The sequence below is a fragment of the Enhydra lutris genome, unplaced genomic scaffold (genome assembly GCF_002288905.1).
Source record: "Enhydra lutris kenyoni isolate GAN:26980312 unplaced genomic scaffold, ASM228890v2 scaffoldscaffold58, whole genome shotgun sequence".
In the NCBI taxonomy this organism is placed as follows: domain Eukaryota; kingdom Metazoa; phylum Chordata; class Mammalia; order Carnivora; family Mustelidae; genus Enhydra; species Enhydra lutris.
The window spans coordinates 17,189,213-17,207,650 of NW_019154142.1; positions in this window are offsets into that span (position 1 = coordinate 17,189,213).

Sequence of the window (18,438 nt, forward strand, 5' to 3'; positions counted from 1 at the left end):
TATATATATATATAAAGATCATATCTTCTCTATCAACCCACTTTCCTATTTCAACCTTGATCATTTTCTTCATGGACAATAAGCTCTAAACTAGTGTAAAATAGTGTAGGAAGAATATGTGCATATATGATGGATAAAATAAAAGCTGCACCCATTTTGGGTGTTTTTTATCATTAACTGCTCTTGCATAAACTGAACATACAATGGGCTGTGACACTGGATAAATCATTTGTTTCCACTTGTTATTGATGACATTTCATAACTCGTTTGGGGCTCTGCTTTGCCCCGTCACTCGTGAGTTATGAGGTCATCAATCATGACTGGGAATAAATGATTTATGTAAGTCACCCTATTGTATATTTTCAGTACAGTATACAATAAAACACATACTATTGATTTCTAATATTGTTGCATTACGTTTATCATGTGTGATTGTGAGACTGTGATCTTGTGTAATCTGCTGCAACTGAGTATGAGATGTTAAAATAATTTATGAGAAAATAAATACACAAAAATGATTCAGAGAATTTCTATTTTTAATTAATATCTTGCTAAAGCAATTTTAAAGGTCTCCTTAAATTAAAAACACTGTCTCAAGCAAGGGAAGTTGTAGTTAAGGACACAAAGTCAATATATAAGGTCATAATTAGGAAACAGAAAAGTACTGAAAGAGACCCTTTGAACAGAGCATATGCCATTCTGATTAACCTACAGAGAGATACTGAAGATAAATCTCTCACTGAGGAACACTGTACTGTGTATTACACTTGAAAGGATCGATGGCTTAGTAACAAGAATATCATGGAAATACGAAAAACTTCTTCCAGTCGTTTTTAGGAAAGAAAGAGGTAGAGTGGGGAACAAAAACCAAATTGATTCCTTTCATTGATGAACCTTAGAACCTTTAACTATAATTCTGGTTGAGTTTGCAAAGGATGCAAGCAAGCAAGTTTAATGAAAATATTAATTGAAAATGAACATGAAGTAACCAGGGAAATACTCTTATTTGAATGTAGTTCTTTAAAAAGAATATAGCATCTTAAGAGACTGGAAAATTTTTCTTTTGCTTCTTTCCAATTTCATCCTCCAACTGACTTCCACTTTTTTTTTTCCTGATGAGCTTGAAACTATAAACATGATTTAAAAAAAAAAATAAAACTACAAGAAAATGCAAAGAAATTTGAGGGAAGCAATCAAAAACATATTGAAAATCAAACCTAGAATAAGAGCATCAAAAAATCCAGGAACTTTCAGCTATTTGCAATTACAAGAGTAATTGCTATTTTAACATGTTTTGCTTGTTCCAAAGAAACTCTGGTTCGTAAGCTGAAATTCAAGGAGTTTAAATCACAGCAAAATCTTTTAGGAGCTGATCAAGACTAAATATACAATCAAAACAACCTATTATCTACATATTTTAGTTGATTAAAAAAATAAGATACCGCTCTGAGCAGTACTACACAGAACTTGTTGACCAGCTGTGTTCAATTCCCAGTGATGATAAAAAAATAACTATTTAATCTGAAGTACGAAGAATTTAGGTCAGATATAAAGAAAAAATTCTTTTCAAACAGGAAAGTATTAGATATTAACTATTGAGAATAGCTGTAGAATTTTCTTTGGAAATTTTTTAATAGTAATTTCACTTTTTAGAATGGGTTAGGTTTGTCCGAATCTAAATGGCTAAGGGTTGTATTATAAATTCAAATAACTTCTTAGAATTCCTCTCACTGCTTAATTCTATGATGATACTAATTAATTGAGAGCTCTGTTCATAGAGCAATAGCATAAGAGGACTAAGAATTTCAAAAGCAAGGGTTGGTAGCTTTAATAGTGAGTAAGGTGATTTTTTTTTTAAGATTTTATTTATTTATTTGACAGAGAGAGACACAGCAAGAGAGGGAACACAAACAGGGGGAGTGGGAGAGGGAGAAGCAGGTTTCCCACCAAGCAGGGAGCCTGATGCAGGGCTCAATCCCAGGACGCCATGATCAAGATCTGAGCCGAAGGCAGCTGCTTAAGGACTGAGCCACCCAGGCACCCCATAAGGTGATATATTAGAAAGTGAGTTAGAGGTCCACAGTTTAGCTAAAAATTCTCAGTTTAAATCCTATATTATTCAGAAACATTTTATTTTTGAGAGGTTTTTCCTAATTTTTTTTTCTGTTTGCTTTATTAAGATATTTTAACTTATAGCCTTGAATGGGCTTTAGGGAATTTAATGCCTAGAACTGTATTTTAAAAATTGTGTATAATGAAAATATATGTTTGTTTCTGGGGAGAGAGCTCATAACGTTATTCAACTTTGAATTTAAAAAATTTGAATAAAATTTTTAAAAAGATTACAAACCACTGATTCAAGAGGTTGTCATTCACAATCAAGTCTATTATCCATCTTTCCAATCTGTTTATAAAATTAATTCTTTTTTTTCCAACTTTATTCTTTCACCCTGTTCTCTGCCTTTTTCTCCCCTACTCCCACCATCTCTCTGTCTCTTATGCCTTTGATTCACTTTTGCAACTGGTCAGAAGTACTTTAACTCAGTGGCTAATCTTGATATTTTCAAGTGCTTTTGGAGAAAAGCATGGTTGTAAATTCAACAGTTTGAACTTGTTAACTAAAGTCACTTTTCTCTTGTATGCAGGTATTAACTAGATGTGATCTCCTTTCTCCCCCACACATAAAAGCATAGCTGCTACTTAAATATGGCAACTCACATATGGAATCAGAACAGTCACTTAGGGGGGAAAAAATCCTCTTCTAAAAATCAGGGTAGGGGCACCTGGGTGGCTCAGTGGGTTAAGGCTCTACCTTCAGCTCAAGTCATGATTTCAGGGTCCTGGGATCAAGCCCTGCATCAGGCTTTCTGCTCAGAGGGGAGCCTGCTTCACCCTCTCTCTCTGCCTACTTGTGCTTTCTCTCTCTGTCAAATAAATAAATAAAATCTTCTTTAAAAAATCAGGGTAAACCTTGTAATGTTTTAATTTCAAATCTTGTATTTTTAATGATATGTGATGAGATATCAGAATATTATTCAATAAAAGGAGACGACAAAGAGAGGCAGACAGTATAATTAGGAAGCATCCTTGCAAATACGTATAGTAAGTGCCACATAATTAAGTGGGGATATTTTTTGGAAGGGAAGAGAGAAGGAATAAGGGAAGGAGGAAGGAAGGAAGAAAAAAAGAAAAAGAAAGTGGGTATAAACCTAGTTTAATCAGTTTAGAGCCGTTTTAATGAGCTTGTTCCCCAAGCATTAGAAATGCTGATGGAGCCACAGCCTACACATTTGGTCCTGTACCAGGTTGGGTATGAGGAGACTGGGGACTTAACCCCAGCTCTGCTCCTGACTCACTGAGTGACCTCAAGCCAGTTAACCCATCTGTTGTTTTTCAGAAGGTGATGACTTGGAGACTGTCTAGCAATTGCTGTGCATTAAAGGGGTGACAGTGAGAGGAAGACGCCTGGGGCAGGAGAGCTTCAGTGTAAGGAAATCAGCCTTTACTGTTCTGCCCAATCATGTCAGCATTACTGCTATTTCAGGGGGCTTCCTGCCATTGTTGCTCCCTGCTCTGGAACACCCCATGCTGCCAAAGCCACTGCAGGGGGTCCCCTTTAACAGACAACCTCATTTTCAAGTTTCCAGACCACTAAATCAAATGAACCAGTGCAAGGGTAATTTTCTTTTTTTAAGGTTGCCAGAGAGATGCACAGAAGAGTTGCCTATCTTGGGAAAAGAAAATTACAGCAGGAGTCTCACTTTGTGATGACTGGAAGAGAAGGTAGATCAGAAAGCAACTTCTTGAGTTTGGGAATTATTTAGATTTTAAATTGTGTTTTGCTCTACATCAAATTGGATAAGATTCCTTGAATCTTCTAAGACTTTGATCCAGCCCATTTCACATTTACAAATTAAAAAGCAGCTTCATCAGAGAAAATCATATGAGATATAACAAGAAAGCTTCGAGGGGCATACAGGCAGACTTAGCCTCAAGGCCCATCCACTTGTGCAGTGTCTCATACCAACATGTTTGTACTTTGACAAAATATACTCAGTTCCTCTAATGCTTAACATTCTTCAATAGAGAGGCATGCATTCATAAAGCAGGTATAGCTCTATATTTCTTTATACTGTTTTATGTTTCGGAATCCAGTAATAATTTTATTCTGTTGGAATTAATGTCCTTTCATAATTAAGAAAACAAAATTTCAGGGCACTGAAAGTGTCCTATAAATGCAAACCAGTTAAAATTTTGATCAAAATTAAAATAGATGAGTGTCATATATTTGATAATGTAACATGTCCATGACAACTAGACTCACCCTTAATAATCATGCAGATGTGAGAGCAGTAAGGAAAAAGAGAGGAAGAGGAACATTCAAATCTAAATGTTGGATAACAGTGAATTTGGCCATGCAGGAATTTTAAAAAGATCACAGATCACCTTATGTGTGAGCAGGAAGCTTGAACCAAAAATCATCCATCTAAGCTATAAGGATTAGACCAGGCATCCCTCAAGAAGTAAGAGGATCATCGGCTACCTCCATCAGAATCCTTCAGCATAGTAAACTCTAGCAACTTCCCAGTGCCGCAATGTGTGTACACAGCTTCATCAACAGGGTCTGAAAAGCACTGCTATTCTCCAGATAGTGCTCACTACATGAACGCTAACATAAATCAAAAATACTGGCATGTGTTCCCTGTAGTCACTGCAGCTTAATCCGCTTACTCTAACCCTTCCCATCTTCACACAGGGTCATCTCTCCATGTAACCGACATATTCCCCTTTCAAAAATCTTTTTTTTTTCATGAAGGTTTATAAATGCCTTATTGATTTTTCCACACAAGACCAGTCAACTCCTGACTTCACAAAAGGAGTTGAATAAAGTGGCTGAACCCACTGCTGTTTCCCTACCTACATAAGTACCACTACCCAATTATTTTAGTCCTACTAACTGACCTGATCATAGGATAGCCATCATCAGTCCTGGGTCCCCAAGGGATGAAGACCCTCTTGTGTTCCTACTCCACTACAAAGTTATAAAACCATTGGCCAAATAATTGCTTGGCCTGCTTGGTTCTTTTCCCCACCCTGCCTCAGCCCTACATGCTGGAAAAAAAGAATCTTGATACAGCTTCTGAAAATTTTCTCTTGATATCTTTTTTTTTTTTTTTTAAGATTTTATTTACGTACTTGAGACACAGAGAGAGAGCACAAGCTGGCAGGAGGGCCAGAGGGAGGAGAAGCAAACTCTCTGGTGATCAGGGAGCCTGATGTGGGGCCTGATCCCATGTCCCTGAAATCATGATCTGAGCCATAGGCAGACACTTAACCAGCTGAGATACCCAGGTGCCCCTCTTTTGATATCTGATCATCTTTTCAACAAATCAGTCAAAAAAGACTATGTCATGTATCTTCTGCATTTAAACATTAGAATTAAGGATATAAACTTTAAAAGGTTTTTGTCTCTGATCTCATCCATAATTGTTTATTCTCTTCTCTTTTAGTTATTACAGATTACTTATTATTGTCATGAGTTAAGATTTCATGCTAATTCGTAGTTTTGTTTTTGTTTTTTTAAAGATTTTATTTGTTTATTTGACAGAGAGAGATCACAAGTAGGCAGAGAGGCAGGCAGAGAGAGAGAGAGAGGGAAGCAGGCTCCCTGATGAGCAGAGAGCCTGATGCGGGACTCGATCCCAGGACCCTGAGATCATGACCTGAGCTGAAGGCAGAGGCTTAACCCACTGAGCCACCCAGGCGCCCGCTAATTCATAGTTTTAATTCTTATACTACTTCATTCATAATTTCTTCTTAGTTTCCATCTTCTTTCTTTAAACAAAATTAAGAATTTTCAAAACTGATTTTGCATTGAATGTTTTCTGCTGTAGCAATTGAACAGTATAAAGCAAAAACAATGCACAAATTTTATACCCATATACTGGGAAGTAGTAAATAGGCTGTACAATTGCAAAGTTTCTACATTTTAAAGTACAACAATATTAATGCTAATTAAACTGAAAAAAATACTAATGTACATTGTAATCCCTAGAGTAACCATTAAATATATGTAAATAAAATTCTAAAAATTCTAAAAACATTTCTATAGTATAAAATAAGACAGCAAAATAAAAACATAAAAAACAGAGGGGTCAAAACAGGAAGCACATTTTTAAATGGTGACCTAAACCCAACAATATCAATAATTACATTAAATGTAAGTAGATTAATAATTCTGATTAAAACTCAGCGATTATCAGAGTGCAATTTTTAAAAGGCAAGGCCCAAGTCTATGTTGTGTATATGAGATGAATTTTAAATACTGAGACACAGCGTTTAAAATTAAATGGAAGCAAAAAGATACACCATTGAAATAGTAAGTACAAGGCTGGAGTGGTTATCAATAGCAGCTTTATTTATGACAGACAGAAACTAGAAAGCCTACATTCTAACATAAGGAGCGTGGATAAACCACAATTCAACCATGCAGTGAAATACTAGTTGGCAATAAACAAGAACTGACTGCTGATATGCCCAAGTATGCATGTATCTCTAAAACATGCTAAATGAAAAAAGTTTTGCACAAAACTGAAAATACTGTATGATTCCATTTATATTCCACTCTAAAGCAGATAAAATTAATCTGCAATGGAAAATATCAGAAAGGTAGCTGTCTTTCAGTGGTCTGGGACAAGGGTTGACTAAGAAGGGGCATGAAGGAAATTTCTTGGTGGTAACAGTGTTCCACAGCATGATCCTGGGGATGGCACACAGGTCCACGCAACTGTCAAAACTCAATGTAAGTACACTTAAGAATCATTTATTTCATTGTGTGTAAGTTTTACACCAAAAACTAGGCAAACAGAACACTCATGCTAGCTGTTAGAGGAAAGTGTACTGAGGTCTGCACTTTCATTTGAAATGCATCAAAAACATAGATGAATTGGAAAATTGTAGGAAAAACTACATGAAGAGATGTGGGACAAAGCCATATAGTAAACTGTAGAAAGATACATCTAAATGGTGGTTACATGGGGATCACTGTAAGAGTCTTTTAACTTTTCTATATTTTTGAAATTTTTCTAAACAAAAGTTGGAAAATTACATATTAAAATAAAAATATAAAGAGGGAATGTGAGAGGTGTACTCAGAGGGCTAAACTGTATCTGCTTTATTCTTGAAAATGAAGAGGCAAACGGTCTGAAGCAAATAGAACAAAACATGATTTTAAAGACCCTAGTATTCATGGGTATTAGTTGTATTATTCTCTTTTCTCTTTTATTCATATTTTTCCTCATGCTTGAAGTATTTTATAATTTTTTTTTAAATACAAATGGAATGAATGTAATGCATTAGAGTATGAAGGGCAATGGACTGAGTCCTGGGACCTGGCATCTTAGTACCTGCTTGATCATTTAGGGTTATAAACCTAGAGAAAAGTCACAAAATCTGGGCCTCAATTTCCTCATTTATAAAATAGAGTTAAACTGAGTTGATATATTAGAGATTTACTTTCATCTCTACAATTCTATAAACCTAAAATAGGCAAAATAAACAAAAGTGTATTTTTAGGAATTGCCTCCTGAGAAATGTTATACATAAGCCCAAATACTCAGAGTTAACCATTTAAATAGTCAGAGAATAATTCTGTGTATAAGGGAATCACAACATTTATGTTTTTACCTAGCCTAAATTCAATAAAGTAATACAGAAGTAGGGGTGAAATCATATCACTGAGGAGCCCAAAGCCTTGGGGTGGGGGTAAGAAGCAGCAAAGTTTATTTTCAAGACATAATTTCGGCTATTTATTCTTCTAATAACTTGGGGTCTTCAGAATTCCATTTTAAGCCTCATTTTTTCATCCCTACAACATGGAGATGAGGGTCCATGACCTTTAAGAACACTACCAGTTCTAAGATTCTACAATTAAAATTCTATTTGGGTTAAATATCTGTGAGTGTGTATTACTAAATTTTGCCTATCCTCCCATACCCACTAGTACTTCCACCTAAACCTCATACATCGAAGGAAGGTAAAAAGTTTACTGTGTAAAAACTTTGCTGAATAGTGCGACTTTTGTGAAAAACCACACAAAAGTACTGTCATTATTAATTCCCATTATTAATTCCCACTAGACAGCTACAAAGAATTAGTGTGGTTTGTGAATTATAAGCAGTGGACAAATTAATCTTGCAAAACTATTGGGATTAAAATTTTCAATGTGGCATTTATGGATATAAGATATAAGCACAGGGTACTCCTGAAGACCAAACAGCATGTTGCCATGTTACCTACTACAGTACCATCTCTTGGATCCGACAGCATACTCCATATGTACACAAAAAGTGTATATAGTAAAAAGAAAAAACGGAAGCAAGAGAATTTGATGTATTTAAGGTTGATACTTACCTGCTACTTGGTAATTCCCCATCCCTTTAAGAAATTTACTTGACTCACCTTGAAACATTGTTTTTGGTTATCAACTGGGTTAGAAATTTAAGACCTACCTTTCAAGCCAAAAAGTGAAACTTCTGCCATCTTTTTCCAAAACAAATGAGCAAACAAACAAACAAAAAAGTAGGGCAAGGGGAGGAGGAGATTCTTATCCTTGAAATTCATGTACCTTTTAACTCTACCAATACAGCTGATCCACAACATCTTCACAATTATAATTCTTTAGGAAAGAAAAGGATGTCTAAAATATAACAATTATTACTACTGCTCAAAAAAAAAAAAAATACAGTTTGTCCCTGTTTCAGCAACACTATTCCCAATCATTTCTTATTCTACGAACATCCTATTTTGAATAAAAAGTTACTAAAACCCATTTCACAGAGTAATACTTCTTACCTGAAGACAGATTTTTCAAAGTTCCTAATATAATCTCCTTTCTTAAAAATTGAAATCTTTGTCCAGGAAAATATTTATCTTTCTGGAAACACAGTGCCATATTGAGACTTTTGCTTTTTAAATAGATTGAGAACAATTTCTCCTTTCTCTTCTTTGCTTTCTTGCCACTTTCTTCTTAGTCCCTTTATCTTTCTTTTTATTTTGCATATCATTTTTCTCTTTTCTTATATCTAACTTATGTTTATTGTTTCTCAGTGTCCTAGTATGGTTAACATTTAAGTCTTCCCCAATGAAGTCTAGTAGGAATGCATTCCATTGTGCTTTAAAAAGCTTTTGCTAAGGAAGCTAAAGAGGAAACAAAAGGTTCGGAAGAAACAAATCTATTTTTCTGTCATTATGTGCCTGAAAGGAACCTGCCACCTAGAAGAAAATCTATTTAGTTTTACAGTATAACTAATTATGCATGAGTTTAGACCAGAATCCCTAATGTTCAAAGAAACTGTATTATGCCACAGAGTAGAGCCATCTTTCATTTTTAAGAATTGATACAGGCTTCAGGTAGCTGTAGAGTCCATTTACCCACTGTACATAATATTTTTTTGTAAGCTAAGAAACCAAAGGCCAATGAAGAATTAATAATGGCTACATCCAACAGATGTTAGGCAACTATAAGGGAAGCTTCAGGTTTTTGCTTAATATTCTGCAAGCCCATCTCTATTTCATCTAATTGTACTTCAAAAAATATTTTGGATGCACTTCTTTACCACTGTTTTTAAGCCCCAAGAAAGACATAAATTTAACAATAAACATTAACTAAAATGGCCAAGGGGGGAAAATATCATTTTTGCTTGTTTCTCAAGGGGCAGGCAGAACCAAATTAGTTGGCTCTCCCAGAATCAGCCTGTAAAAGTGTGGAAAAAATGTTAATATTTCTGTGGCTTATATTTCTTTGAGAGGAACAAAAAGAGGCACATTCTCTTTGTTTCCTATATAATTTTAATTTGATGATCATGGGATGAGGTTGAGGAAGGGGGCGATGGGGGGAAATGGAGAGCAGCATGAAGATGCCAGGAATATTCAAAAGGTTAAGAGATGTCTGGATTATCCAAAAATACATGAAACTATATTTCTAGATTATCCAGAAAATAGATGAAACTGTTGCCTATCTCCTATTCCATTTCTTACAGACATATCCACTTTTAAGAAACTCTGCTTCCTTTAATATGGGAATGTGTGGGAGATAAACCCTGTTACCACACATAGAGCTCTTCTAAACCTCTAACTCAAGTCAGTAGTAATAATTTCTTTATTCTATTACTTTGGAGCAAAAAAATACAGAAGAATGTAACAACAACAACAAAATTGGGTGGGCACTTAATGTGGCTTAAGGGCCTGTGTAAGTGAGGCAAGAAAGGAAGGGTGCAAACCAAAATAGTTAGACTTGGGAATTACTTTTCTGGGTGAAGTTGCCCATATCCCTTCAATGTTTATAAAGAAATTCATGCTAAATAGCAATTATCTTCCCGATAAGTTGTGTGGCCCATTATCTAAAAACTGTTACAAATAACTAGGTATTCTTTCTATCTTACCATGAAGTTAGAATCTTCTAGGGTTTCTGTTTTTTCCCCATCCTTTTATCATCATTGGATTCACAATCCTTTTATCAGACATCATTCTCCTCCCCCCAATCGTTTTCACAACCAGGTCCAAAAGAGGAACAAATAAGTCATGTGAAGGGAAATAACCATGGATTTGGAAAAACAAACATGCCATTCTTAAGGGCACACAGAATCAAAAAGATAGATTGTTTGAAATGTTATACCTCTATACTTGAAAGTGAAACTATACTGAATACTATTAATAACAAGTTAAATAAAATGTAACAGAACCATTTGCCATCCAATTAGATTATTGATGAAAAATAATTTCCTTGGTGTCATAAAATGCTGTTTTCTAAATAGAATATGCATTTTCCTGGTATATAACTATCCTTCTAAACAATTTCTTTTCTGAAACATGCTGTTAACAGTGACTGCTGATAGCAACAGTGTTTAAAAATTCTAAAGACACAGGTTAGTATGTGAGTTAAAGTCTTAAAAAAACTTAAAGACTAAAAACATGGCAAAAGATAAGGAACTCATAATGGAAGAATTAAGCAATCAAAATGTATATATAAACATCTCTTTCTCTTTTCCTCCATATGGGCAAAGAGAATATGACAAAATATGAGATTCTATTTTTATTGTCTTCCTAGTCACAGGTCAATGGATTCCTGAGTCATGGTGGCTTTGCACCCAACTGCCAACAGAAAATAAAATCACTTTTTCAGATTCTCATCAGAAGATACAATCTTGAACTCACTATTTGATACAAATTAAAACCTGGATTCATAGAATTATCATTTGTACACAGCTGTCTAAATTTTATGAAGCCCCTGTATTTCTTTAGCCTTTATGGTATCTGCCCCTGGGTTAGGTTTGACCACCAAGCATATCTTGAAACTTCTCCCACTGGCCACCTGCAGGACTTTTCATTGCACACATATAACTAATTTGTCAATGTCAACTGTCAAGGAAAGATTGTAAGTTTGATGAGGACAGGGGCTACATCTCTTCCATTACCATTCAACACCTGTTTCAGTGCCATATAACACATAGGAGACACTCAATACATAACTACTGAAATAAATGAACAACCCTAGACTTGCTTTCACTGACTTCCTTTACCAAGATGCTCTATAACCCATAAATAGCTCTCATTACACTAGCATGTGTTGACTATAGGTTACAGTTAAGAAACTTATTTCCCTGAATTACACAATGTTCTATGAAGACCCAGGAGTCAAATTTCCCATGAGCCCCTGTATTTGGAATAGTTGCACATCTCCCGAAGAATCCGTTTCTTCTCCTCTGTGCTTTTTGGAATTATTTCCATCTTTATGTTGGCTGTTAGAGAGCTGAGGACTAAACCTGTGGCTCCCATGTAGCCAGTATACAGGACTTCAGAGTGGGCATTTGGTTCCATAGTTATACTCTAAGCTCCGCCCTTCCTTTCTCTGGCTCCCTTGACTTCATTTCCCTCTCATAGTTTTAAATTTATGTTATGTATCTTTGTAAGCCAACTTAATTTCTTTTTGAATCAAGGTGGAATGTAAATAAATTGATTTTTTTTAACCTTCATGTAGAAGTTATTAACATTGCTGAAGAAAGGAAGAAGCAAAGGAAGACAAAATATAGACTTCGACAATGTATGACTGATTTTAAGAGACCTTGGGGATATCTTGTGAAGAAGAGATACTATTTATATCCCACCTTGTATAGTTTTAGTTTTATGTACAGCACAAGGCAACTACACAAAGTCAACCCCTTTTATTATGTTACATCAATTATGTTAATACTCACAACATATTTAGAAATAAGAAACAAAGGAATATAATTGGACCAGAAGAAGCTTAGCTTTTTTACTTATGGTCAGAACATTAGGAATAAGGAAAATTAATGAAACCATAAAAATATATGGAAAATATTGGTACCAGGTAAACAGAATGACCTCTTATTGTTGAATTATGTTTAAAGATACAGGGTCCCTTGTTATTCCCATATCCTATCTTTCACAGAGTATACTGTCAATTTTTCATAAGAGGTAGATCCTCAGGAGACAGAGAAACAGACCAATGCTAGATAAGAGCAAAAAAAAAAAAAAAAAAAAAACAATTCTTCTAAGAGCTAATACTTGAGTTGAATTAGTTTATCCAGAAATGCAGCTGCATTGTATCATATTCTGACAAAATTATGATAATAGTCAATTTGAATACAGAATGTCCCTATGTTGCTATTGCTACCCCTTCATCTACATATTAAGTACATTTAAATAAAAGGAAGAAACAATGACATAGCAAAACACACACACACACACACACACACACACACACACACACACACACACATACACATACACTTACACATTGTCATCTGCCCCCAAATAGCAAAGGCATCTCTGCCACAAGAACCTTGCCCATCTCTGCTCCAGGTTCAGGTAGAGAACTACTGTCAGTCTATTTTAGGACTCCCATTTAAATTCTGTACGTCTTTATAAATGCAGTTATCATTACCATTGTTGCCTTATCACTCTCCATGATTGCTTTCTTTCAGTCAAGTACAAAGGCAGCCTGAATATAAATGTTTTGTCATAAAACTGCTATTCAAATAATAAAAAAAAAAAGGGTTATAATAGTACTAAAAATAATTTACCCCCAAGGCTGTTGCAGAAACTGGCAGTGTGCAGACTGAGGGTCCAAAACACCTCCAGCCATACTCTATCCTCTGAACTCTTCTACTGCATTTGAACCCATATCTGCATGATTTTAAAGATAATTTAGATGTCACTATATAACTGGGATATCTAGAACCTTTTTAGCATTAGATTAAAAAATACAAGTTATTTTTAGCAATATTATTATTAATGTACTTAAGAAACATGGGCTAAATTAGTGAAAGTTTATATCTTTCAAAGAGAAAGTTAATTTTTGGTTAATTTGGGGCAGATGGATAGATATGTAAAGCATATATGTATATATACAATGTACACACATATCAAAGACATATACACATATACCATACATACATATATGGATTATATACACACATATCACATGTTGACATATATACCTATATGTTATATATGTATATCACACAAACACATATACACATATCATGTATACATATGTCATGTGTACATGCATGCATATAAACACATATATTCTATATATCATAAAGACACACACACACATAAAATCTTTACTTTGAAAATGCTTTTGTTGGCATCAGGACTGGCTGTGCACTGCCACCCAGGGGCTGTCTACAACATTTTAACACTGCTATCTTGCCAAGAGGCATTCAAAGTCATTACCGAATGCATCCCGGACAGTCCTTCATAGTAGCTGTTAGCATTCCCATTGCATATTCCAGTAACTTTGGTGTCATTTCCCATAACATGAATGCACATTGCAGAGAAGGGAAGAGAAAGGAAGAGAAAGGGAAGAGAGAAAAGTACGCCAAACAAGCAAAGGACCACCTAGAAGGAAACAAACAAATTATACTGACAAGGCTGACAAGGGGGAATAAGAAAGAAAGAGGGGAAGGAGGAGGTTTATGGGCTTCATGCCCACTGCTCTGGGTAAATATCCGTCCTTGCAACAATAAAGACAAATAAAGTACAAAGAAGGGATAAAGCAGAAGATTACAGACCTGGCCGGTGTTTGATAAATGGCACTCTACTTCACTCTGCTTATTGTGTACTTCATACCTCACTCCTGAATATGGAAGAGAATTTTATTAAAGATTTAGCCACGGTGGTGGTGGTGACTGGCTCACAGTAATTTTCCTACAAAGTAGTTTAATCTATCACAGGGCAGACAGTGTACCTTCTTACCATGTATCATATCTGTCTATTGAGTAAGTGCTATCCAAATCCAATTTCTTTTCATTTTTGGAACCTGTGATGCATATTCAAGATACACTTTCGTTTTGTCTTTGTCCTAAATTGGGTGCTGTATGAGATGGGGGCAGGAGGAGTGCTAATAAGAAGAAAATCTGCACTCTATGGTTTCCATATCATTCTGGTCATTTTTTGTATTTTACAAAAATAAATTGCATAATTTCAATGGCATATAATATTGGTCACATGTGGAGTCACCAGGACTTTTCATATTTATGGATATGAATATGAAGCATTGCACCACTGATTATGGAATGAACTTAGAAAATCATTACAGTCAAGTTCCGGTTTTGAGCTTTGTGGAGCACACAGGGGTTGTTCCATTCAATAATGAGATGACTCGTGCAATAATAGGGAAACTGTTTTGACCAAAATCATTCGGCAGTTCATTATGTGGTAAAATGTAAATCCAGAAGTGTCATAAGCAAGGTACTTTCAGAGTGCTCTGTTATGGAATTGCAGAAATTAGAAAAGCCCCGCGAGGTCACTCACTTCATCTGTTCCTGGTATCAAAGTGCTCTCAGCAAAATATTTTCAAATATAGAGTCCATGCTCCCATCATGAGATTCTATTATTTCTCCTTTCATTTCATTACTTTATTTCACAATGATGAATTGTTTTCACACCTGACAATTGTTTCCTTTAAATGTTATTGGTCTTTTTGTAACAAATAATTAATTCTGCCCTTACTCAATTACAACAAATCCCTCACACTACTGCTATACGTTGTTATAGACTCTCTTTAAAACTGACCTCAACTATATATATTTAATTATAAGGCTAATTATCATATGTGTTAGCCAGAAAAATGTATATTTAGAATCACAAATTATTATTGTCTTATAGTCCCTTGGAGGACCCAGAAATCCCACAATCAATTCCTATCTACCAGCAATTTAAAAGGTACATCTCATCAATTTCCAAGTTGTTTCTATCCTCCGCAACTTGGACCCTTTCTTGTTAGATCCCAAAAATAAATACAAGATTTTAAAAATAATAAAAGCAGCTCTTTATTAAGAAAAATTTAAATCCCCTTCACCTTGTGTAAGTCCTTTCATTTAAAGATGAGAAAGAAAATTGTTTAATCCCAGAAAGCAATTTGCCTATATGGTCAAGCAATTAATTTATAATTAGAGGAGAGAGATTTTAAGTCTAAAAGACCTAGTTTCAGAGCCTTCCTCTGTAGTTAACTAGTCCTGTGACCTTGAGTAAATCATTAAGTTTCTAAGCTTTAGCTACTCATCTGTAAAATGGAAAGAACAATATGGAATCTATGGGTTTGCTATAGGAATCAAGATAAACTATTTAAAATGCTACTATCACAATGCCCAGCACAAGTGCTCAGTAAATGATATGCATTAGTCACAAAACTAAACCTAGAAACCACTGTTTAAGGGAATTACTTTACCACATATATTCATGCCACCTATCATCACTCCTTCACCTGTATACAGTTGACCTTTGAAAAACATGGGTGTTAGGGGCACCCACACCCCATAGAGTCGAAAATGCACATATAACTTTTGAGTCCCTAAAAACTTAACTACTAATAGCCTATCGTCAATCAGAAGTCTTACCTATAACATAAACAGCATATTAAAATATTAACACATATTTTGTATGTTATGTGACTTATATACTATATTCTTAAAGTAAGCTAGAGAAAAGGAATTGTTATTAAGAAAGTTATTAAGTTATTAAGTTAAAAGTTATTAAGAAAGGAAGAGAAGAGAAAATACATTTATAGTACTTCACTCTAAATACTTATGGGAAAAAACCCACATATAAGTGGACCTATGCAGTTCAAACCTGTGTTTTTCAAGGGTCAATTGTATTATAAATCAGTGCCATCTAAAACTAGACACAAGATATTCTTTTATCAAACCAATAAAATCATATTACAACTAAAGATTTTTTTTTTTTTTAAATCTGATTATAGAAAATAGAACCATTTAGATATTGTCCTGGGTTTGGGGGGAATCAGAAGGTAATCAGTAACATTGAAAAGAATTTGACTTTCTTTTAATTTCCTAAAATATATTGACAATAAAATGTTTGTACAGACATTTAACATAAATTAATATTATTATATGGAATTTATGTATGTTTCTGTTTTAAAATGAAATGTGGGATGCCTGGGTGCCTCAGTCCGTTAAGCATCTGTCTTGGACTCAGGTCATGCTCCCAGGCTCATGGAATCCAGCGAGCTCTGCTTCTGGCTGCCTGCTCATCAGGGAAACTGCTTCTTCCTCTCCCTTTGACCCTCCCTGCACGTTTGTACTCTCTCTGTCTCTGTCTCAAAAAAAAAAAATAAAATATTTTAAAAATTAATAAAATAAAATGCATTTTTCATATTATGAAAATAAAACATGTAGTGAAGAAAATGTCCACAGTATAAAAAAAGGAAAAAAAATCATTCATCATCCTACTATCTAGAAATAATTGTTGTTAATATCTTGGTGAAAACTCTTTGAAATATTTTAAATATATATTTTATAATTATTTCACATAAAATTAGGTTCATCGTATGTTAGAGAGATATAACTATTATTTACTATTTTATAACCTACCTTTTAATCACAATTATTAATAGTAAACATTTGTCCATGCCACTACATATTCTTGAAACATAATTTTTAAGTGGCATATCAGAGGGATTCATCAGCACTTTAACTCCTCCTCTAAAATATTCATACTGTTCTCAGTAACTCTGCAATAACTTTCCTCTAATTCTGTGAATTCCTTTTGAAATTTGCTGGCATTTGTTAAACTAAAAATTCCTTGAAGCCACAGCTTTTGTCCAATCTCTATTTGATTTTATTGGAAACATAGTGTGGATATTTGAAGAAAATGTCTCTAAGAAATATGTTCCTATCAATTAATATTCAATATAAACATTTCCTTTTGCAAACACTATAAAACTAATTCACAATTTGGGATTCATACCACTATGATTTCTTCATATTGTCATAATAAATTTTACATGGGAAATTTAATAATTACTACTAAAATATTCCTCTATAAACTAGAGATCTATATTAATATCAATACAATCAAGAGCCATCCATAAATTAAATTGTTTAGTTCACTGTAGTGCCTAGATAACTAACACGAAAAGATAAGAATATTGGCAACCAGAAAAATTGTCCTATTTCATAAAGATTGCAAAAATGCTCACATCTTTTAGATGCTGTCTCTTAAAAAAGCAAAACACTAACGTTGAGTCATATTTCTAATAGGGGTTTCACATTCAAAATCCCATTTACCTTACACATTTACACAAATTGGAGATTTACATTTGTAAGGTTAAAAGAAGAAATCCAACATTTAAAATAAATTTTCAGCTGATGTATGCCACCTGCACTGGTCTTGGAAACTTCCCGTCTGAGGGTTAATTTGAGAGTAACTGTAAAGTCAGGTCGTTATAATAACAAAGAAAAAGACCATCAAATTACATCACGCTGCAAGAGGGGGAAAAAAAAACAACTAGAAAGTTGACCATTTTAAGAATGATTGTAATCATCCTTGGGGGAAGAAAATGGGCAAACGTATACTCACTTGGAAGAAAAAAATATATACAGAAGGCTTTTCTTTAAAAAAAAAAATATTTTAAGTGTATGTTAACACATGGTAAGCTAATGTTACAAGATATTTCATCAATTCATTGTCAGCAAATTCCTTCTAGTCTGACTGTTCCAAAGTAAAAAAGCACTCTATTGGCAACAAAAGAGTTTTATTTTTAATACTGCTTTATTTATATTCAAAGCAGAGTATTTATAAGGCATGAGGCCCCAGTTATAATGAAAGATGTTAGTGCATTCTGGAAATCGTGAGTCTTTTATTCACTCTTTAAGATGCATTCACTAAACACAGAAGATTCTCACTAAATGTAAAGATTAAGACCTCTTTAAGTATAGTTGTATAGAAATGATTTAGAAATTTGTAAAATAAGTTTATTTTCACACTTCTAATAGAATCAGTTATCAGGGTCAGCAGTACAATTAGGGCCGGAGCAGACATTTTATGCCTTGCGTAAGACTGCACCTACTACGGCACAGCGCCACCTGGCAGCAGGATGAAGGACTGTGT